General features: G+C 41.1%; 1 pseudogene; it reads left to right on the forward strand.

The window, feature by feature from the left end:
• Positions 1-1,252: 1,252 nt before the first annotated feature.
• LOC136469823 (uncharacterized) lies at positions 1,253-16,766 on the forward strand (annotated as a pseudogene).
• Positions 16,767-25,683: the final 8,917 nt, after the last annotated feature.

Raw genomic sequence — 25,683 nt, forward strand, 5'->3', positions numbered from 1 at the left:
GTGTGTCTGTTGACTTTTGATGGATTACTACAATAGCACTATTTGGTGAAAATAAAATCTAAAGTTCAGACGTGGCTCTCTTCATAACAATATGAGACGGATAAGTAACAATAATTATTTTCAATTTGACACATAACAGTACACAAGTCAAATTGCTTCTCTAGGCAGTAATCTACATGTGAATGCCTATTTCTTCATGGAACTTAACTAGGTCCCTGCTCCACATCAGGTACTCTACTAGAACTCGATGCACAATGTTGGTTTCTTTTTTTATGATCCCTTGCCATGTCGTGGGCGTGGACTATGAGATCTGCGTATGAGCATATTTTCAAGTAGTCAGGGCAGAAAGGATAGGAAAATTCATTGTTTTCATGTACTATATAGCCATCTACACCATTGATTAGCCCTTGAGTAGTTTGATTCTTAAGGTGACGTATGTTTTCATCACTTGCCACACCTTCAGCTGAAACAATCATGTCGTCTTCTTCCTCATATAGACTACTAATGAGCTCTAAAATAGCTTTTCCGTCAAATTTGTTGTCATGGGAAATGTCATCTCCAACTCTATATGTAAATATTAGAACAGAGTAAATTATATTAGTTGTTAAAAAGAACATCTTCTTGTAATAATAATCACATAGTATGACACAAAATTAAATATTCACTTGGCATACCTTTCTTTACCCTTTTCCCATGATTAAGCTAGCCTTGCAGAGCACAATACAACATATGTGTTGTGTTGGGGGTTCTAGGAATGGTGGTAGCCTATTATATAGTAAGTTTACTATTTATTATTTTTCTCTCTTTCTCATAGTAGAATCTTTCACGTGAACTATGTACCATTCTTGAGGTTCTTTTTTTCCTCATGATAATTTTGTGGTACATGCAACAGTCGCATCCGTTCTCGATTTACTTGGCCCTAACCTTCTATATGCCTTTCGTTCAAATATTCGTTCAAATATTTGGTTTAGTACTCGATACCCTCTGGTGAACCTATCTCTCCAGTTCATTATTTGATGGTGCAGTTGACAAGACTGGTGCCGCTGCAGTGATTCCCTTAAAGTATTTTTACTTTCTGTCTCGTCATCCTCAGGGAATCCTGCTCTTTGTACATGTTTGGCAGCGGCACCACACCCCTAAGGTTTTAGCTATCCATAGCTAGATGGCCGCCTATTCTCATCGCCACTCATCATTTATGCTATCAGCGTTCCCTTCGCCGCTTCCTTGTCCATACTTTAACTCTTTCTTTACCATGGACGCCGTTCTTAAAGTAAGCATCTTCACCATTCAATTATTTTCAATAGCACGTTTACATTCCTAATATGTACATATTTATCATTCGCAGAAGTATTTTGGTTTTTCATCCCTACGACCATACCAACGTGATGTTGTGGACGCAGTTAGAAGGGGCCATGATTGTTTAGCTGTCATTGCTACAGGTGGCGGCAAATCAAGGTGGTATGTGATAATTCCTTCATAAGTGCCGGCATCATGAACCACAGTAAAGTGTTCTTATTTATTATTTACTAAATTCAAGAACTATTATGTATTTTTTGTTTAATATTCTACACTCCAATCTCTCCTCTGCACTCCCTTTTTAACACTTGTAGCTACCAGCTTCCCCCGTTATTAACAAAAAAAGACTGCAATTGTCATTAGCCCATTGTTGTCCTTAATGCAAGACCAGGTGGCCCATTTCTCCCTATTTTTATTGCTATATTTTGTTTTGTTATTTTAACAATATAGCATTATAGGTCATGAGCTTGCAGCAAAGAGGGGTGCATTCTGACTATTTAGGAAGCACGCAAAAGAATCATGCTGTAGTAATGAACTACGCTCAAAGTGGTTTGTATGATGCGTTGTACTAGACACCGGAAAAGGTAATTTCCCTTCCCGATAGTATTATCATTAATATATATTCAAAGCATCGTTAAGATACTAATCAGAAACAATTACCCACCATTCTAATCGTGTTACTCTCAGTTTTTGGTCTAACATGATCCGTCGTGGCATTTGTCTGTTGGCCGTGGACGAAGCACATTGCATCAGGTATTTCATTAATCCGGATTTCCTTGTCAAATTTTCATTTGCTTATTTCTTATTTTTTCTTTATATTATGTTCCAAATTTAGGATTGAGTACAAAATGCTCCATCGTTTAAGAGCTAAATTGTTTGGTATCCCATTTTTAACATTGACTGCAACGGCTACTGATAGGTAATACCAGATTTATTATTGAACTATATTAATGTTTTTCCTGGAAAGAGATATCTATTTACATTATTTATTTACCAGGGTCCACGAAGATATTTGCAAATCACTTATCCTAGGTGAACCATTCGTATTCATTGGCTCTTTTGATAGACCTAATTACTTGTTTTGTGGAGTAAAATTAATTAGATCTAGCACATGCAGTAACGAAGCAATTGCTGAGTTGATACGAGATGTTCCTCGTCGGGTATCAGCCCGTGAATCAACTATAATATATTGCATCACAATATGTGACACTGAGCAGGCTGGTTTATTTTTTGTTTAGTTTTTTCTTTTATTTTTATTTTTATTTATTTTAATTATTATTTTCTCTCTCTTGGTGTTGATGCTCTTAAATCTCTTGGTGTTGATACTAGGTACATGATGCTCTTAAATCTCTTGGTGTTGATGCAAAAATGTATCATGGACAGATGGATAGTGCTTTAAGAGAGGCTGCACACAAGTTCGTTTTAGTTATAACCAAAATTATTCATTTCTTTGGTTCATTTATCTTTCGCTTTCACTTATTACATGTAACAATCATTTTTTGGTCATTTGTTACTGACGAGGTATTTGTCATGGTGACCACTATTGCCTTTGGTATGGGTATAGACAAGCCAGATGTCAGGTGTGTTATTCATTTTGGTTGCCCCAAAAGCCTTGAGTCATACTATCAAGAGAGCGGTAGATGCGGACGCGATGGTTTGCCTTCAACATGTTTGCTTTATTATAGCCGAAGTGATTTCTCTAGGGGTGATTTTTATTGTGCTGCAACTAATACTGCGAGTTTTGCATTTTTCCTTTAAGTTTTTTGTATCATATTTTCAGCATCTAAACTATTACATTATACAGGAAGCTCAAAAAGAAGTTATCATGTCATCTTTCTTTGCTGCCGAAAGTTATTGTGTCCTTGCTACATGCCGTCGCCAACTTATTCTTAATTATTTTAGCGAAGCTGGTGGTGACAATTGTGGTTAGTAGTGAATCCAAATATTTCACATTTATTTTATTCACATTTGTATATTCCTTTGGTCACTACTACAAAAAGCATTTCTACGGACGGCTGGTAACCCTTTGTAGGGGCGGTTTGCCCAGCCGCCCCTACGCAAGGGTCTCTACAAATTATGCATTTAAAGGGGCGGTTCCCAAGCCGGCCTTACAAATCGATTTGTAGGGGCGGCTGTCCCACGACCAACATTCCGAACCGCGTTCGTGTTGCCGAACGCCCCGCGACCAACATTCCGAACCGCGTTCGCGTTGCCGAACGCCCCACGACCAACGTTCGCGTTGTTGAACGCCCCGCGACCGCGACTACAAGCACAAGAGTATTCTATAAACTACAATTACAAGTCCAATTCACAAGAATATATACAATCCATCATTAAATATATAAATTCCATACACATTGTTATCAACGTCCTAGAGCTAGCCTTTCAGTCTCACGAAGGTGTTGGTACTGAGGATTTGTACATAACTCAGACTCTCGGTCATGGTAGGCGCCTCTGACGTGTACAACCTGGTCCAATATGAAGTTGCAAAGGTCGCCGACGAGCTCTAAGAGTTGGTCATCCTTGTATGGGTCTCTTTTCATTCCTTTCTCTTCTCTCCACTACAAGAGAACAAGTTTCGGTTTAGTATTTCATACCATTTATGAAGTTTTTATACTACGGGTGAAGAGGTTCAAACTTACCCTTAAGGGGTGTCTCCTGTAAGCACCGGTGTTACTCATCATAGAACATATATAGTATCCACAATGTACACTCTCAGGCTTCTGCTTGGGACACTGTGTGTTTTGCATATGAAAATGTTAAGTAATGCTTTTGACATCACCGGAGTACTGAAGAAGTAAGTTACACTTACCGCGCATAGTGTTTTTATAGCCAGCTTTTCCTTCCTTGTTGGATCATGCCTTCCATGATGATTAGTGACATAGAACCTAAATGCCCTGCTCAAATTATTTTAGCAAATACAACTTGTTAGTATCCAAAAGTGAACGTTATAAGTATGTATACAAACATATAAGCTAATGAGGATTGTCGATATGTATACGTCTTGAGAATCGATATGAAGTCTTTGTATGTCACTGTGTCCTTATCTAATGAATCAAAGACCCATGCCATGCTCCTCCCGACATCGACGGCTATACAAATCCAGTGGTTGCTGCATGGATTTAATCATAGAACTAGATAAGGTCTTTTGCATCGAATAAAATATATCGAACAAAGCTTTAAGTATAGAGTTGAGCTTACTCGAAGTTGTATGGTAGCCATATAGTAGAGTGTTGTTGGAGATTTTTGAAAGCCAGGGCAATGTATGCCGCAACCTTAAGGGACTCTTCCCTTAGTTTCGCCGTACGGATGTGCTCTTTCTCCCGAAGAGTCTTTGCAGCAGCTAGCTCTTTGGCATCTAGTATCCACCGTTTAGGGTAATTGAAATTTGTTTGGGCTATAGCTTGAGGGTCCACATACCCGGCTTTCACACTTGGCATTTGTTTGACAATGTGCACTTGCATTCTACAAATCACGGCGTGGGTTAGTTACAATAAAATTCAAAGATTACATTCATATCATATCGGGAGGATAAGGACTTACAGGCACCACGTGTGAATTAGATTCATCTCCATTTCTCCTAGGTGAAAGCATGTCTGCATGTCATTGAAGTCAAAGACAATTTTCCTAGCTGGGCTTCCAAATGTGTCGGTGGGGAAGCATGCTTGTATGATATCTATGCTCGTTGGGAGAACACGCAAGTACCAATCATGGAACCTTCTCATTCCAAGTGGTAGGCGCTGGATGTCCCAGTTTGGTAGGAAGGGCTTGCCTCTTTCATATGTTTTCGAGCAATCCTTTGACCATTTGATGGCATCAACATTTGGATACTGCTTTACAATTTGGTGGAGTTTGCTAGTGACAGCCTCCTCAGAACCCCGTGATGGGACTTTTTTAACTTGGTTCTCAGGCTTGAACTGGTCATGGGAATACCACTTGGACACCGACGAGACGTCTTTGATCGGAACATAAACTGGCCTTATGGTGATTGGATGCTTCTTTCGAAGTTCCCATTCAGGCACGTCCTCATCTTCTTGTGCTGCAGCTTCTTCAGGAGGCACTCGTTGTTCATGTATCGGTTGTGCTTGTTGAGAAGACTGTGGTATCTCATGATGCACTTGCTTGGTACAAGCTGGAGAAGGTTGTGGCATCTCATCAGACACATGCTCGCTAGGAGGCGGGGAAGAATGTGGCATCTCAGGAATGTGGGGGTCACGAGACGGTGAAAATATCTCCTCGACCTCAACAACTCGCTCTAAATTTGGGAGAGGGGGAGGCGGCGAAGAAGCAGTCAATATAATGTCCCGTTTGTGCCAGAGGATGAACTGCCCCATAACATCTTCGAGTAACACTAGCCCCTCGGGAGTTGCATAGTCTATCCTCCACTACATGAACTCGGGCTTCACTGTATGCACCTCGACCCTAGTATAGTCCGGTGGTATCTTATTATTGTGGTGTAAGCCACCGGGAGGATGTGCCACACCCGTTGCCACCTCCATCACAGTGTTCTACCAACCGCTGAGAAACACCAAGGTGCAACTAGTTGGTTCCCGTATGCGATCGACTGGGGTTATGGTTGCAGTGGAACCTTGGCTGCTAGGAACTTTCAGAGGGCTGCCAACTAATGCCAGTTCTCCTGATGGCGTCACTAATATCCGTGGCTCCATAGATAGTCCTTGCTCCTCCAGCGCCTTCGCAACTAGAGCCTTCACTTGGAGCTCAAGACTAGTCTCCCGGTCTTGGCCATGTTTCTTGTACATGTGTCTGTCCTCTTTGAATCCTTGCTTCTAGGTCGTCCTTTTCCCTAGCCTCCTGGTGCGGCCTGTGTGCTCCTTGTTTCCCAAGCCAAGGCTAAGCTCGTCCCTCTCTCTGGAAGGATTGAATGAGCCCTTCTCCTTGTCTTTAGCATATTTCAGTATCCTTGATACCGCCTCTTGGGTCTCTGGCTTATCAAACTTAAGATTACTACCGAATGATTCTGTACTCCTCGCATATATCCAGTTCCTTAAGCGTACCTTCAAATTTGTCACATCGATATTCCCAGCAGCTGCGGCCTCTTCGTCCATCTTCCTAAACTGCTCTTCCTTGGCATAGTAGCCACCGGGGCCTAGATGATGGTGGTGTTTGTTCCTCTTTGCCAGCTCGGTGTTACGGGCACTGAGCTCTAATGCCTCCAGTGAAGTCTTCTAAGCCACGAGCTCCTCCCATTGACTAGGAGTTATTTTGCCAAACTCGTTGAAGGGAGTTAACCCCTTTTGGATATACTTCATGTTGAGCTCCGACCTCCAACATCGGAATGACTCTCCCATCATCCTAATAGCATTTTTTTTACCAATTTGTGCTTACCCTCTAGAAATCTAAAATTGACCTTCAGCTGTCTGTCCCATAGTTCATTCTTTGTGTTCTCTGGTACCTCTTTCCAGTTAGGGATTGCTGGGTTCAATTTATCTCTTACTAGGGCCCCGATCGCATTACGGAATCATCCTCTTAATTCCTTCGGCTCAAGAATCTCCCCTGCTGGCCTGACCTCGGTTATCACATAGCATGCCTTATCTGGATATAGATTTCATTTTCTATCCCCTCATTTCCTCTTAGGCTTGGTAGTCGTGGTTGTGCCTTGAGTTTGTGGAGCAGAGGCATCGTGATCTGTCTCTATGGTTGTTGCCTCTGCTCTCCTTTCCTCTACTCCGTCTTGCCCAGCGAGATGTCATGGACATCGACGTCGTCTTTTCTGAGTTTCATGAGGGACCTGTATATAGGACAGGTCAAAGTGTTAGCAGAGGTAACACTACCAAAGCTTTAGCAAAATTTACAAGCTAAGGCTTCTTCCCTACCTCCTTGTTCAGGTCAAAATCCTTGTCCAAATCTTCCTCCGTTGGCCTCCTTCTTGGTTCACATGGGAAAGGATCCTCAGGACTTTCATATCCCTCTTCTGAGTCATCATCATCATCATCCTCTTCTTCTTCGCCTTCAGCAGTCTCTCCTTCGGGGCCTTCCTCCTCGTCACACTCCTCCTGAGTAAGCATCACTTCTAGATCCTTTTCTACCTCATTATCGAACTATTCCTAAGTAAGCTGGTCCTCTAGTGCTTGCTCCTCAAGGGTTGGCTGCTCATCATGCTCGGGGCATCGAGCTGCACTGTCTGTTGTCCACGACATTATTCCGTGCTTTATTCTAAAAGATGCAAGAAAGTGTGCTTTAGGTACGTGAGAAGGTATAAGAAATAAAAAAGGGCTATAAACCAAAGTAGTCCTATAAAACAACAATATATCAAAAAACTAGTAGTAGCAGTAGTAGAGGCCTCAGAAACATGTCAATCATCATCTGATCTTGAACTTGGAGCATCAAGGCATCATAACAGAGAAGAGAGGAGAAGGTAATGTAGGGGCGACTGCTAATGATGCCAAGTTCCTCACAAGTTCTTGATCATCAGCTCATATTCCATATAATGTATGTACTTGGACAATTTCATCATCGGCAAAACAAAGGAGAGGAGAGGAGAGGAGAGGGGAGATTTGGCAAAAAAAAACCAACAGCTGCTTAGCAAACATAGTGCAGCAGCTGATGGCAAAAGATAGGACAACAAGTCCTGGGCGAGTCCTAGGAGATTTGGCAAAAAAAGCAACAGCAACCAACAGTTAGTAGCTAGAAGTAGCAAGTAGTAGTAGTAAGTAGAAAGTAGTAGAGTAGAGTAAGTGTAGCAGTAGTGGTAGTAGTAGAGTAAGAGCAGCAGCCACTTAGGAGTAGCAAGTAGTAAGACGAGTAGTAGGAGTAGTAAGAGGAGTAGTAGGAGTAGTAAGAGGAGGAGTAGTAGGAGTAGTAAGAGCAGTGGAGTAGTAGTAAGAGTAGTAGTGTAAGAGTAGTGAAGTAGTAGTAAGAGTAAGAGTATAAAGTAGTAGCAAGGACAACTTAAGTAGTAGTTAAGTAGTAGTATAGAGTAGCAGCAGCAGTTAAGTAGTATAGAGTAGTAGTAGTATAGAGCAGTGGCAGTAGTTATGTAGTAGTAATAGTATAGAAAAGTAGAGAGTAGTAGAGATAGTAGAGTAGAGTAGAGGAGTAGTAGTAAAAGTAGTAGAGTAGAGCAGTAGCAGTAGTAGTGGAGTAGTAGTAGTATAGGAGTAGGAGTAGAGTAGTAGTAGTAGTAAGAGAAGTAGTAGGCACGAGTAAGAGTAGTGAAGTAGTAGTAAGAGTAAGAGTAAGAGTACAGACTAGTAGGAAGGATAGCTTAAGTAGTAGTTAAGTATTAGTAGCAGTAGTACTAAGGATTTGATATTGACGACCACTGCTAGTAAGCATCAAGACAGTGACAACCACTGCTAGTAAGCATCAAGATAGTGACAACCACTGCTAGTAAGCATCAAGACAGTTGCAACCACTGGCATGTGCTAAAAGTAGTAAGCATCAAGAAAGTTATAGAGTGGCATGTGCTAAAAGTAGTAAGCATCAAGACAGTTGAAAGTATGCAGTGTAAGTGCCATGGAGCCCAATCAAAACCAAACAGTAGTAAGCATCAAGACAGTTGAGTAGCATTTTGTATTATTTATATTAGGAGTTGGCTTTTGCTTGTGCTTCCAGTTCTTGATTTTGACATGCTAGGTGTGGACGACAATCACCTAAATTGAAACTGTCAACTAATACAGTCAAGCAAGTATCATAGTCCAGCAAGTAATACAACTTTACTATCATAGTCCAGCAAGTAGCACAAGTTTTCATACAAAAAATACAGTCAAGCCAGCATGCTAGAACAATGCAGCAATATTTTGACAAGTAATCTAGCACATCTCATTATGCTGAAGTCAAACTGATAACTCAACAATGAAAACTAAATTCTTCTCTGCAACGTCATGTATCAATCCAACCATAGTTCAAATGCAAGAACCTACCACAAATCATATCATGTCATACTGCAAATAAGAAATAACATGTGTACTTGCTGATAAAAAATAAATAATTAAGTTTTACTATAGTATATAATCCAGGAAGTCAGAACAGATCATTAAAGAAATAACATGTGTACTTGCTGCTAGAAATTTCATGTTCATCACCAGCACCATGTAAAAAAATCCTGCAAACTGCATTCTTAATTTCTAATCCGTTGACAAATTGATATCCCGATACCTAAATTTTTGAAACTGCCACTCTAAAAAAAACTTCAATCCTAAACCTGTGTATAAGCAAACACAAGCATACTAATTTTTGAAACTGCTTATATCATGTTCAATTTATATCTCACGACACTGCAGCATACTAACTAAAAAAGAAAAGAAAACTTCAATCCTAAACCTGTGTATAAGCAAACCGAATCCAGTCCTGGTGTGTGACTCAATTAGGGTTCGGGTGCTCAATTTTGCCTAGAAGGAAGGGAAGAGAGGGGCGGGCATACCTGGTGTGTGACTGGTGGATGCTCGTTGTCGGCAAAGGGTTCGGCGAAGACCTGGGCAGCTAGGAGTAGGGCGACGGCGGTCGGCAAGGCCGTGTGCAGCCAACCGAATGCAGTCCTAGGGCAGGCGAGGTGAACGGGAGCGGGGCGCCGGGAGCCTACGTCGTCGGCGTGCAGGGGCGGGACCGCTGGAGGCTAAAAAGGCTCCTTGCTCACCAGCGGCATCGCCACTCCTCTAGAAACCCTAGGGCGGGTGCGCGGGAGGGGGAGCGGGAGGGGGCGAGGGGGCAGAGGTGCGGGGAGGGGCGCGGAGATGGGGCACACGGGTGCGGGGAAGGGGCGTGGGCCGGCGTCGGCGGGGAAGGGGCGCAGGTGCGGGGCAGCCTGACGGAGTCGGAGGAGAAGAGAGCGACCAAATAAAGCCAACACCCGTGCGCCCTCATTTTCATAGACAGGATGATTTGTAGGGGCGGTTCCTGATCTAGCCGCCCCTACAAATGCATTTGTAGGGGCGGTTTCTGATCCAGCCGCCCCAAGAAATATATTTTTATTTTTTTAAACTGTTAATTCTGTATTATAAAAACAATTGTGTATATATAAAACAATTGTGACCAAAATAAAAGTAGTCTTACACACGTACATAAATAGAGTCATCTGGATGTTGCAAAGGGTAGTCTCACATGCATAAAATGTAGTCTCACACATATACAAAAATATGTAGTCTTACACACGTACATAAATATATAGTCTCACACGCATGCATAAATGAAGTCTTACAAACACACACTTACACAAACACTCCACGTTCAACAACTAGCTAGCCCGCTGTAACGACTTTCCCCTTGACACCTTTTCGTTCCCATGGCATTTTGTCTTTGGGGAGGTTCTTTTCCACAACACTGGTCTTCTTAGGAAAGACTGTGAATAGTGGCATCTCATCGTAGTTATTGTAAGCTTCAACATCGTCCACGCCATCAACTCTAATAATGTGTTGTTTCCTAGAGGCAACCACGTGCTTTGTCTTCTTCTTCAGGGGGAGGTTACTTTGTGGGTCAGACATATAGAAAACTTGTGCGACACGTGAAGCGAGCACCCAAGGGTCATCTTGGTAGCCTAGATTCTCGAGGTCCAGGACTCTCAATCCAATCTCGTTTAGTTGGTGTTGTTTGATCCAACGGCATCGAAACAGGGCCACCGTTATATCCCTTCCATAGTCAAGTTCCCATATCTCTTCAATGATGCCAAAGTATTGGATCGTTCGCCCTAATCCATCGAGAGCCTCTATTCGAACGTTGCTGTTTTGGTTCACATATTTACTATCCATTGCGTGGGTATAGTACGTATACCCATTGATGTCATAAGCATTCCAAGATGTCACTTGTCTCGATGGCCCCTCCGCCAACCTACTGATGGTAATAGAGTCTATGGTTTCTCCAGGCGGTATGTTTTGGTCCATCAACCATGTAGTTAGTCGTTGCTTGTGTTGTTTCATGATCCAATCATCCAAACGGCCATTTCTCTCCGCCATAATGATAGCCAAGTGTTCATCAATATACGGTTGCATTAGTTGTGTACTCTGCAAGACACTATAATGCGCCCGACTCACCTCTTTGTAATCATGGTCGATGAACACTTTTCTACCACTGGTGCCCTTCCCAGCCAGCCTACCCTTGTGACGAGAATCGGGTTTACCAATCCCTTTCTGTACTTTTAGGTACTCTTGACAGCACTCGACGACTTCTTCAGTACTATAACCCTCTATCATGGAGCCCTCTGGGAATGCTTGATTATGCACGTATTGACTTAGAACTGACATGAACAGCTCATAGGACCACATTTCATGCAAGTAACAAGCGCCAAGCGCCTATATTTGATGAACCATGTGAATCATGAGATGTGGCATTATATCAAAAAAAGCAGGAGGTAAACACATCTCCAGTTGGTTTTGTGTCTCCACCACAAATTCATGTAGGTCACTCAGCTCTTCCTTGCCAATTGTCTTCTGTGAGCTCCTCGAAAAGAAGTAGCACATGCGGGTGATGGCCATTTTCAAGAACTCTGGCTTTATAGCCCTGATTGCAATAGGTAGAAACATTGTCAGCATCACATGGCAATCGTGAGCCTTGCAGTGTGTTATTGACAAGTCCTTCATCGACACTAGCTTCTTCACATTTGCTGAAAACCCAGTTGGGACTTTGATCCCCCTTAGGAAAGTGCATATAGCTTTCTTCTCGTCTAGTGTTAGGTTGAAGCACGCCGCGGGCAGAGTGTATTTTCCATTAGCCTCAGGTACCGGGTGAAGCTGTGGCATCACGTTTAGCTGCACCATGTCTTTCCGTGCTTTCAGACCATCCTTTGACTTGCCTGTGTCCATCAAGGTAGCAATGAGACTATCAAAGACATTCTTCTACACGTGCATAGCATCAATGGCATGGGGGACCTCCAAGTCTGGCCAATAAGGAAGATACTGAAAGAAGATCAATTGTTTCTTGAAAGGTACGCCTTCGACAGGAGGTGTGCTTCTATCTCTGTTCGTCCCATCCGGATTCTTCTTTCCATAGACGACGCGTATGTTTTTCACCATTCTGTACACGTGTTCTCCATTATGATGTCTCTCCGGAGGGGGTTCAATCTCCAGGGCATTATCATAAAATCTAAAGAACAATTTATTGCGGTACTTGTGACTTGTCTTTAAGAAGTGTCAGTTCCTTAGGTAAACTATCTTCTTGGATGCATCTAGGTACACCCATGTAGTACCATCCAAGCAAACCAAGCATCCCGTCTTTCCTTTGATCTGTCCAGACAAAGCAAACAGGGCGGGGTAATCATTGGTAGTAACAAATATTATTGCTCTACATATGAAGTCCTCCTTTCGGAATGCATCATACATCTGCTCCCCATGCTTCCATAGCCTCTCCATTTCTTGCATCAAGGGCTCAAGGAACACGTCTATATCAATGCCTGGTTGTTTAGGGCCAGAAATAAGAATAGTGAGGAGAAGGTACTTTCTCTTCTGACACAACCATGTTGGGATATTGTACATGGTCAAGATCACTGGCCATATGCTATGGTCACTCATCCTCTCATTGAAGGGATTCATTCCATCGGTCCTCAAGCCAAACCGTACATTTCTTGGGTCATCGCTGAATTCTTTGTGCTTCTCATCAAACCTTTGCCACTGACTACAATCAGCCGGGTGTGCAATCTTATCATCATCCACCTTGCGCTCATCATCCCACCATGTCATGAGTGCGGCTTCTTTAGGGTTTAGGAAGATACGTCTCAAGCGGTCGGTCACTGGCAGGTACCACATTACTAGGGCAGGAATTCTTCTCTGCTTTGCATCGTTGCCTAATGGAGTATCCTCTGGGGGCTGAGATTCTTGTACCACCTTTTTTGTACCCTTCTTATTCCTCTTTTTCCCCGTGGAGGGTTCGTCCCCACCGTAAAGGTCATTGTTCTTGTACCGGCTGGCCCCACACCGGGGACATTTATCTAGTGACTTGAACGTTTCGCCAAGAAAAAGTATACAGTGGTTGGGGCATGCATGTATTTTTTCAACCCCCATTGTCAATGGACTTATGACCTTCTTCGTTTGGTATGTGTTGGCGGGAACTGAGTTTGGTTGTGGCAGCACCCATGATAGGAGATGCAATAGATCATTGAAACTATAGTCTAACCAGCCGTACTTAGCCTTTAGGATGAGCAGCTCAAGTATGAAATGTAGCAATGTCCAATGTGTCGAACAGCCCTTTTCAACACCATACACAGTCTCCTTCGATGCTTTTGTCACCCTTTCCAAATTTTCTAGACCTTTCGGGCTATTTAGTAAAATCTCTGGTCCAAGGGCTTGAATCATATCCTCTAAATCATCTTCATCCTCGACACGTGCTCCACCATCATTATTGGCACCACCTTCATCGTTACCATCCCAACCACCAGCATCACCACCTTGTTCATTACCAAACTCGAAATCCATTCGTGCATCAAGCTCTGCTGAATATTGGGACAGGGATTCTATGGTTTCGTTGTCGTATTCCTCATCATCCTCGTTGTTAACAATAACCGTTTCACCATGATGAATCCACACTGTGTAGTCCTCAACAAATCCTCACATAATCAAATGTGATCTGATGATAGTCACATCTGTCTATGCCATACGGTTCTTGCAATCTTTACAGGGGCAAATAATTGTATCCTTATTCTCTTTCATTGTCGTTGCATGCTTCGTTGCGGCTTCAATAAATTTATCCACCTCTTCACGGAAACCTGCCTTGAACCTTAACGAACCATACATCCAAGAGTTCATGTACTCCATCTTTTACAACAACAACAACAAAACAAACATTAAAGGACTACTTATTCAGATATATATAAAAATGAATCAAAGTATTAATTACTTGAGAATAATTGTATATACTTCAGATATATATGAATATAAATCTAATATAATTACATGAAGCATACAAACACACCATGGTAGAGAAAAATTAATTAATGGCCCATTTATCCATAAATAATTAAAATACATATTTATTGATTACAATAAACAATTTCAAAGACAACAATTAGCAACAATTATACTTTACCCAATATCTTTCATACAAACCCTAGTCCAATTTCATCAAACATAAATTTACAAAAACGAAATTAATAAAAAAATCAAACCCTAGATCTAGATCATCATGCACATGAAACATCCATAAAACTAACTAATTGTTCACTAAAATCAAGAAACATGGACCAAATAAGGGTATGATCTTGTTCCCCTCCTTAATTTACCCTAGTGCATTTAAAACTTGGGTCTAATTGCTTCATAAGTAGCTCAAGCACCATAGAAGAGAGAGAAAAACAAAACTCTAATTACTCACTAACCAACCATTACAACTTCAAAAAAAAGTGTGGAATAGCATTTTCTTACCTTCTACAACCTCTCCACCAAAGGATTTGAGACCAAAACCTTCCCCCTTAGTAGAGCAGTTTTTTGGAGGTGCCCAAGGCCTCCCCACCTTTTTTTCACGGGTTGGAGTGAGTGACCCGAGGAGGAAAAAGGTTCTGCAGCCTTTTTATATGTGGGTCATTTGTAGGGGCGGCTGGTGATTGAGCCGCCCCTACAAATTGGAGCTATGTATACGGGGGCATTTGTAGGGGCGGCTCAATCACCAGCCGCCCCTACAAATATAAACTACAGGGGCGGCTGGTGATTGAGCCGCCCCTATAAATCAGACCCCATTTGTAGGGGCGGCTCGTATCACCAGCCGCCCCTGCTATTCCATTTGTAGGGGCGGCTGGTGTTTGGGCACCCGAGCATGCCACTGTAGGGGCGGCTCCATCACCAGCCGCCCCTACAAAAAAATCGAACCGTTGGTAAAAATCGTTTTTTACATAGTGGGTCTTTCATTTTGGTAACCACAGGTAATTGCGACAATTGCACATCAAGGGTCGGCAAGGAGAAAGACTTATCAACCGAGGCTGTGATGTTGCTTGGTTGTGTCAACGAGTGTGGTGGACGTTGGGGCCTAAACTTCCCTATCAATGTGCTTAGAGGATCACATGTATCTATGTTAATTACAACCATCCTTTTCAGTGTTCTGTTTACCTAGTGTATTTGTTATAATTGTTTTATTTTAAACATTAGTGCAAGAAGGTTATAACCAACTATTTCCAAAATTCTAAATTCTATGGCCTTGGGAAATCACGTGAAGCCAACTGGTGGAAAGGTCTAGGTGGAATTTTATTAGCCAATGGTAACTAATGTCATTGTCTGTAGCATATTTGTTTTTTCATAATAAAGTTATATTAGCCATTTTGATATATTAGTAAATATAAGTTATGATAATTTTCTCAATGAATATCATTTGATGCAGGTTATCTTAATCAAATCGTCAATGGGTCATACAGATTTGTCAGGTTTATAGTTGTTTTTTCCCAAATATTTTTCGCATTAATGTTTTTCTTTTGACGGCTCATGATACTTCTTTTTCAACAGCATATCTGCTGATGGAGAGAAATTCCTTCACTCCTACCATTACTCTGGACATCCTCTCATCTTAAGGGTCATAGATGAAATGTTGTCTGACAATGATTACTCCACGTCTAGTGATCCGGAAATCGCTCCTGAGCTCGATTTTCTTTCAAAAGTATGGTAGTGACCTTTTATTTTTCCATGGATTTCAATACATGACTTTGCACATTTCTTTAAGATATTAATGAATTTATTTTCCTAGCATGAATTTTAATACATAATTTTTTTTCTCTCTAGGATGAGATCTTGCTGTACCAAATGCTTCTTGAAGCTCGGAAGATGATAGCTAAAGACAATCATGCAGCACCGTACTTTCCTATTTTAACGATTCATTTTTTCTTTCCAACTGTTTTTATTTTTCCTGCTATTACTATTTTCATATTAATTATTTTGTTTTCTCTACATAGGTATGCAATTTGTAGTGACCAGGTTCTTAGGAATATTGCTAAATATAGGCCATCGACTCCTGAGAACTTGTCCCTTGTTGACGGAGTCAATTTGGTAATGTTTTTCCATGACTACGTTTATATAACTTACAGTTACTAAACTATGTCTTCAATTAGTTCACAACACTTCATTGTACCCTGTGCAAAATTTTGTCAATAGGTTCAGTGCTATTTTTATACACTGTGTTAAAGGTATGGCTAAGGATTTTAATCTTGACCTTGACAACATGGAGATAGATGGATCAGATAATGATGTTGATGCTCCTATATCCTCGAATAATATCGGAGATGAATCATGGGATCTAATTGATAATGAAAGTAAGTTTTTTAATTCCACCGAGGTAGACTTACCTGAAGGTTCAATAGAAAGCGAAATATTTGACATCATCTCCGATCACAATGGTGTAAGTAACAACTTACTTTGACCCTATTTCTTAAGATTAATTTCCACAACATTTGTATCATTCTCACCTTTTTTTGTTCTTATTTGCAGCTCACCATTGATGAAATCATTTTATCAGTTTCTTGTGAAACTAGCTATCGTGTTGTACAAGCCGTGCAACATCTGGAGTCCTCCTTTTTAATCTATCAGAGAAACGGCCAATATTTCAAGCTGTAGAATAGTACAACTTTGTATTAGGGCCTTAATATTTTCGTACCAAACATATTTGTATGAACAATATTGTATCTCCCTTAATTACCATGGACCATAGCATTTGTCAACTTTTTTCATTTCACGCAATATTTTGCTTTTATTTTTATTACAGTATTGGTATTTTTTATTTTATTTACATTCCTTAGGGTACCCATGGATTCACTCTTTCTGAAGTCACTCTGAATAGTATGACATCCCTTTCCTCTCGTTATTTTATTACCACTGCCTTCCCCTGTACCTTCTTTGTTTTTGTTTAGTCTTTTCGAGCTGTTTGGTTGTTGGCCACACCACTGCCCGTAGGTACTCAAGTAGTCACGAACCATTCCATTGTACCTCTAGGAGCCTATTCTTCCTTGAGGGCGTTGGTTCTTGACATCGTTTCATAGCAGCTACTCCTCCCATCCACATCTCTTTCTCCAAGCCCTGGTATGACCGTTGCCATCCATCGAAGGCTTGCTGTGTTTCTCCATTCCTTGTATCCAATTTGTTCTTTTTGCTTTGGTTTCTTATGTTAAATCCGTATTTCCTACATCCTTACTACATTTCTTTAAGTTCTTGTGTTCTTTTTAATAATATTGGCTATCGTAGTTCTTTCATCTGTTCAAGCAAATTAATTAGAACTCTGTTGTATTTTGTACTATTTTTAGTTACGCAATGTCAGACATGGATAGTGGATCCAGTGGTTCTGATAAACCACGGCATAGACGGTTGAGCAGATTATCTCAAAACTATTCATTGCATTCACAACATCCCCACAGATCTGTCATTGATACTACTCCTCTATCAACTGTGCTTGCAAATTCATTTGATTTAGATTCTGTTACATTTCTTAGTTCTCCACACAAGGTTTATCAGGTCATATCAGGTTTTGATGAAAGGAAAAGGAACATTGTTGAATCTATTGGGTTCGGTGTGTTATGAACGACGTATAGGAATATGAAGTAAAGAATCAAACCACAGAGGAGACACACGATTTAACGTGGAAAACCCCTCCGATGTGAAGGGGAAAAACCACGGGCACCAGCCAGCAACAATCTCACTATCTCAAGAGTTTTAGGTTACACGCCTATGGCGGCTTACAAGAGAATCAAGTCTCCACGAAACCCTAGCAAGGGTATATATACCGCTACGCTCCGGCCCAAGCCTCCGGCGACGGGCCTCCGCTTCGCTCCGTCAAAAGCCTGGCCTATATCCTAGAGTGAATTTGGAACAACTCCAACAAACTCCACCTTGAGACAAATTCATCTTGTATCATAAATCAACCCTTCATCCTGAACATAACAAAAGATAGAAAACCACTTGTGCCAACAATAGTCTCTTGGACTATCCAATTAAACCAACTAAGCTTGAGCACAGCTCAAACTTAGCAACAGGAACAGGCTTTGTCATCATATCAGCAGGATTATCATGAGTACTAATTTTGCATACCTTCAGCTTACCTTCTTCAATCACATCACGCACAAAATGATACTTGATATCTATGTGCTTAGTTCTCTCATGGAACATCTGATCTTTAGTGAGGTAAATTGCACTTTGACTGTCACAGTACAAACTTATGCAAGATTCAACTCCACAAAGCTCAGCGTACAAACCTTTCAGCCAAATTAATTCTTTGCACGCTTCACAAATAGCCATATATTCTGCTTCAGTAGTAGACAAAGCAACAACTGACTGTAAAGTAGCCCTCCAACTCACAGCACAACTGCCAACAGTAAACACATAACCTGTAAGTGATCTTCGCCTGTCTAGATCAGCAGCATAATCAGAATCCACATAGCCAATAAGACCCTTATCAGTTCTTCCAAACTTTAAACAGGAATCTGCTGTGCCTCTGAGGTACCTGAAAATCCACTGAACTGCCCTCCAATGTTCTTTGCCAGGATTAGACATATATCTACTAACAAGACTCATAGCATATGACAAATCTGGACGAGAGCAAACCATGGCATACATCAAAGACCCAACAGCACTAGAATAAGGAACCCTTGACATGTATTCAATCTCTGCATCTGTACTAGGACACTGAGTAGCTGACAACTTAAAGTGAGGTGCAATAGGGGTACTAACAACCTTAGCATTTTGCATGTTGAAACGCTGAAGAACTTTCTTGATATAATTTTGTTGACTAAGAAATAGCAAACCAGATTTTCTGTCTCTACTAATTTCCATACCAAGAATTTTCTTAGCACTACCAAGATCTTTCATATCAAAACCACTACTCAATAGCTTCTTTAACTTAGTGATTTCAATCTTGCTCTTGGCAGCAATCAGCATATCATCAACATATAACAGCAAATATATAGGTGATCCATTAACATGCTTGATGTAAACACAGCTATCATACTTAGATCTTTTAAAACTGTGTGCTAACATAAATGAATCAAACCTCTTGTTCCACTGACGAGGGGACTGTTTCAAACCATACAAGGATCTCTTCAACTTGCACACATATTTTTCCTTGCCAGGCACTATGAACCCTTCTAGTTGGTTCATGTATATGTCCTCCTCAAGCTCTCCATGCAAAAACGCAGTCTTCACATCTAACTGCTCAAGCTCAAGATCATGTGAAGCAACAATACTAAGGAAAGTACGAATTGAACTGTGTTTTACCACTGGAGAGAACACATCATTGTAGTCAACACCCAGAATTTGACTGTAGCCTTTAGCAACTAACCTTGCCTTATACTTTGGAGGCTCGCTTGGAGATAAACCCTCCTTTCTCTTGAAGATCCATTTGCAGCTGATGGTCTTCTTATTCTTAGGCAAAGGTACAATCTCCCATGTACTGTTCTTCTCAAGAGACTGCATCTCCTCATGCATAGCAGAAATCCAATTCTCAGTATCACCACAACGAATAGCTTCTTTATAGGTTGCTGGCTCATGAACATTCTCCACCTGTTCAGCACAACTCAAAGCATAGTAAGATAAATTACACTCTTCAATAAGACGCTTAGGAGGTGCAATTGTCCTTTTTGACTTGCGTTGAGCAATAGGTAAATCCTCCTCTAACTGCAAAATAGGAGGAGTTTGCTGAACATCATCATGAGCATCATCCTCAGCAACATCATTATCATGGTCACCATGCTCATCAACAGGCTCCACCTGCACACCTGTATCATCATCAACATGCTCCACCTGCATGCGCATACGCTGCAGCTCTTTTTCTGGAACATGATCTGAGGGCAAACTGTCAGTAAACATCACAGATTCATTGAAAACAACACTCCTGCTCATAAAAGTCTTTCCTGTTTCAGGATTCCACAATTTATAGCCTTTGACTCCAGAACTATAACCAAGGAAAAGACACTTAACAGCTCTAGGCTCTAATTTTCCATTATCAACATGAGCATAAGCAGTGCATCCAAAAACTTTCAACTGTGAATAATCAGCAGGCGTACCAGACCATACCTCAATGGGAGTTCTTTTATTTAGTGGAATAGAAGGCGACCTGTTTATCAAGTAACAGGCAGTATTAGCAGCTTCAGCCCAAAAATGCTTGCTCATCCTGGCATTAGACAGCATGCAACGGGCCTTGGACATGATGGTTCTGTTCATGCGTTCGGCCACACCATTCTGTTGTGGAGTATGGGGTATGGTGTGATGCCTAACAATGCCTTCCGATCTGCAATAATCATTAAATTCACGCGAACAAAATTCTCCACCATTATCAGTACGAAGCAATTTTACCTTCCTTTCAGTTTGCCTTTCTATCATTACTTTCCAGTCCTTAAAAGCAACAAAAGTATCATCTTTCTGTTTCAGAAAATAAGGCCAAACCCTTCTAGAGTAATCATCAATAATTGTAAGCATGTAACGAGCACCACCAAGTGAGGACTTACGGGAAGGACCCCATAAATCAGCATGAACATAATCAAGAGTACCTTTAGTGGTGTGAACTGAAGTGTTGAAATGTACCCTTTTATGCTTCCCGAAAATACAATGCTCACAAAACTTTATTTTACTCGAAGTGCAGCCATCCAACAGGTTTCTCTTTATCAATTCTGCCATACCATGGTGACTCATATGTCCCAAACGCATATGCCAAAGGTTAGTTTTACTAGGTTCATCATTAGTAATAGCAGCAACAGCGGAATCAGAACCAGGTAAAGTACACCCTCTAAGGACATATAACTTTGTAGAATTAAGATCACCTTTCAAGCAAACAAGAGAACCTTTTGATACCTTCAGAACGCCATCTGAACCAGAATATTTGTAACCTTCTGCATCAAGCGTGCTCAATGAGATAAGATTTCTGGACATCCCTGGTATATACCTGACGTTTTTCAGCGTGCGTGTCATGCCATCATCAGTCTTGATCTGAACTGATCCAATCCCCACAATGTCACACGGGTTATCATCTCCCATCCGCACAACATCCCCTTTCTGCACAGACTTATACGAGCTAAACCAATTTCTGTTAGTGCAAATATGAAATGAACATGCGGAATCGAGAATCCATTCATCATGACCAGCAACACAACCAGCAAATACTACCAGACAATCTCCAGAATCATCATCAGACGCAGCAGCAGCAACAGAGACCTTACCAGCCGACTTGTTTTTCCTCTTCTCCTTATTCTGTACTTTTCTGCAATCCTCAACATTATGATTTGTCAGCTTGCAATAAACACAGAACTTTTTATTACCATGCGGCTTGGACTTTGAACGGCCTCTCCTTTCGTAGTTCTTTCTACCATCATTGCCATCATTGGAGGATCTGTTTTCAGTTCTGCCTCTCACATGCAAAGCATCGCCCTTGGAGGACGACGTCCCGTCATTCTGCACCATGCCTCTCATCTTCTCCCTAGACTGGAGAGCCTCATAAACTTCCTTTAGGGTTAGTTCATCACGGCTCAAAAGTATGGTGTCACGAAAATTTGCATACGAATTTGGCAAAGAACATAACAGCAAAAGACCTAAGTCCTCATCATCATACTTCACCTCCATCGACACTAGGTCGGCGACGATCTTCTTGAATTCAGCGATGTGGCTCATCACTGAATCCTCCTCCTTCATCTTCAGGGTGAACAGCTTCATCTTCATCTGCATCTTACTGGTTAGATCCTTGGACATACAGATCGATTCCAGTTTCAGCCATAGTTCTGCAGCAGTTTTCTCTTTCAGACACTCCTGCAAAATATCATTATGAAGATGCAACTGAATTAGGGCGAGCGCCTTCTGATCCTTGCGGATCTCTTCTGGAGTCCACTCGGCCTTCCTCTTTCTGAAACTATCCAGCGCCTCATCATAGTCATGAGTCTGCGCCAGAATCCCCCGCATCTTGACTTGCCATAGCGAGAACCGCGTGTCGTAGTTCAGCAGCGGAAGATCGAACTTCATCGACGTCGTCATGAACCCTAACAGCAACCAAAGCTCCGGTACCACTTGTTATGAACGACGTATAGGAATATGAAGTAAAGAATCAAACCATAGAGGAGACACACGATTTAACGTGGAAAACCCCTCCGATGTGAAGGGGAAAAACCACGGGCACCAGCCAGCAACAATCTCACTATCTCAAGAGTTTTGGGTTACACGCCTATGGCGGCTTACAAGAGAATCAAGTCTCCACGAAACCCTAGCAAGGGTATATATACCGCTACGCTCCGGCCCAAGCCTCCGGCGACGGGCCTCCGCTTCGCTCCGTCAGAAGCCTGGCCTATATCCTGGAGTGAATTTGGAACAACTCCAACACGGTGGTCTCCTCTCTCTCCCTGACATTACTTATGAGAACAAATCATTTTATTTTTGGTTATTAAACCGAGTGAAATGGTATCATGGTCATATGACTGTTGGCGATGGAAACAGTTTGCCTATGACCCCAGAGCACATTGGCAACATTAGTGGCCTAAAATTCTCTAGGATTGACATTGTTGATGATTCACTAGAAACTGTTGATGAGAAGTTGGCTTTCATCAAGTCAAAACTTGCTTTCCTGGATTATGGAAATGGCACTGTTGAATCAGCAGAAACATTTGTCCAACAGGAATTGCCAAGAGTCTTGAGTAATGAGCATTCAGATAATTTCAAGACCGCCTTTGTCATTTTTGTGATGGGACGCTTTCTTGCTCCAAGTCCTAACAATCCTGATGGTCATACAAATTTTTGGGGTGCTCTGCAGAATCCTGATGAAATCCCTTTGTACAATTGGAGTGCTTATGTCCTTTCAAATTTGCTGGACGCCGCACATTTGGTGAATTGGGTAATCCCTTGTCAGAGGTCATTGAACACAGTTGCTGGTTGTTCGTTAATCTTACAGGTATAACACAATGCTTATGTTATATTTTTGAATGACATTAACTAGTCTTGGTCTATTGACATAGAATTAATTACTCGCTATAATTCTTTATATGAATCATGCTTATTCTCATAAAATCCATGCATTTTTTCCAATGTAGATTTTCTACCTCGATAACATCGATCTAGGTGAATTGAATCTCCCACATGACATGTTACCACGTTGGAAGAATTTTTCTAATGATCGCTTCAAAGAGATGATCGAAGCAGATAGGGTTGTCCCTTTGGTGGCTTCAAGTACCTCAGAGTTTGGTCGTAACCAGGTATTGCTTGTTCAACCACAAAAATTTCTTAGTATAGAAATCAGTTGAATAATTTCTAATCAGGTTTCACAAACATTGATAGGTTTTGCGATCAAGTAACACATGTTATATGTTCGGGAATCAACAAATGATCATTGCTGCACCCACTGGTTTTACTCCTTCACCACCACTGTACCCGTCAGAACAAAAGCGTACGATAAGGGATCAAACCACATGTCCTGTGCTCAACAATCAAGATATAACATATTATTCCAACACTCTTTCACCACTGCCAACCCTTTTTAAAACTACACCAAGTCTTGGAACCGATGTGCTAGATTTTGCTGCTATAGTCAGGGAGAAGTTCCAAGGAAAGGTATTATGTTTTCATGCACGCACATTATATTTTGTGGTACTACAGTTTGTTTTAATTAATTAACTTATATTCACCTATACTTGATTTTAGGTCGATGATAAAATTCTTGATGACTTGAAGCTATACAATGCCAGATGCTTAAATCATATATACAAGTCATATCGCTCGATGGCAGCTTCTATTGTCAAAGAAAATGCCAACATTGCCCAAAAGTTATTAGAAAATAGCAACTGTTTCTCTACAAGGAACACTTCTGAGCCAGCAAATAATAATTGTGACACCAAACGTAGGAGCTATAAAGATTTTCTCAGCGGAACTGATTCAAGTACAGAAGGTGAGCTGTCTTTTTCATTTTGGGGTTGAATTTGATCAAGGTTTATCGTTTTGAACATATATGCATTCTCTGAAACAGGTGAAGATAACATAATACACTCCAAGATGCCAAGGACTAGGATACCTAGTGTAACTGTTGTAGGCGGCAGCAGTAGCACTAAAATGCTAAAAGGCATGAATAATTTTCAGCGTCATCACAGAACTCTAAGTAAGTTTTGAAAACAGGTGATCTCTGCATTCTCCATCTTTTTAGCTTGATCACAGAATTCTAATTCCTTTCATTTTTTCCAAAATGCACAGGTATCAATGATCAATGTCAAAGCAAGCAACCTAAAAGTGAATCTCGTCCTAACAGAGAGCACACTACCATGTTGCATACAAATGTTCCTAGATTTGTTAACAATGTTGCATATCCATGCTCACCTGCTGTAAATAGTTCTAAAAAACAATTTAGGTCTGTTGGTTTACAGGAAGACCAACCCAATACTCCTCCTGCTTCTTCATGTGGAGCTGTTGCTGGTAATGAACTTATTCCTAGAGAGGAGACTGATTCTAGCAAAAGATCAGCAGACCAGTCATTCACTGGTTCTTTCAAGTCATTAGGATATGACACTCCTGGTGCTAATAGTTCTCGGTACCTCACGTATGTGGGTTTACAGGAAAGGCAACTTAATACACCTCCTGGTTGTCCAAGTACAGCTTCTGATGGTAATGCTATTTTTTCAAATGAGCACACTGACCCTAAGAAAATTCAAGAAGATAAGTCACTACCTGGATCTATGAATGCTAGAGGTTTTGACACTCCTCAGGCTACCCTTAAGATGACTAGTTTTTCACCTAACATATCACCAACAACTGAGAATAGGATTTACTCTGGTGCGTGTTTGGGTATAAGGATGCTCGAGTCAATGAATGCAATAGATTTGAATGCTTCTTCCTTTGACTCTGATTACAACTATTCTTTTGAGCCGAAAAAATAGCTCACCACGGCTGTTTTGCTTCATCTCACTGGTCAATGAAATTGAAGCACCCTGAAATAGACCCATTCATCAGCAATGAGTTTTTTCAGTGGCTATCTACTACTAGTACGAAGGACCTGGATAGGTACATTTTTTTCCTTTTGAAGCATATCATTGCTATTTTCACATGTAAACTTTAGCCTTGTTTTTCCCAGGGACTGGATTATTCATGGTACTCCTAGGTTGTTGAAGATTGATGGATACAATTTGAAAGACCAGTTTTGCTCAAACAAAATCCATGACCTTTGATGTAATGGATGTATCAATACGGCGAATGAAACAACTCGACAAAGCTATATATCCTGCTGACGTACCATTGAGATGGCGGCATATGCTTGAGCCAGACTATGCAGTGCGTACTTTTCCTTTATCTAAAAAAATGTTAGTTCATTTTCTGATTAATGCAAAGCTATTTAAATACATTTAGTTTTCTATTATGCAAGTATATTTTTATTCTCTCCCATAATAGTCTACTTTTTCTCTTGAATGTAGCTCCATGTTCTCGGTGCTAAAAATCTTGTCGAAAACAAACCAATCAGAGATCAGTTTGTTGGTCCAGCTGTTGATTACGACCTTTCAAGTTGCCGCATGGTTTGATATTATTACATAAATTT

This window comes from Miscanthus floridulus, chromosome 8, assembly GCF_019320115.1.
Source record: "Miscanthus floridulus cultivar M001 chromosome 8, ASM1932011v1, whole genome shotgun sequence".
In the NCBI taxonomy this organism is placed as follows: domain Eukaryota; kingdom Viridiplantae; phylum Streptophyta; class Magnoliopsida; order Poales; family Poaceae; genus Miscanthus; species Miscanthus floridulus.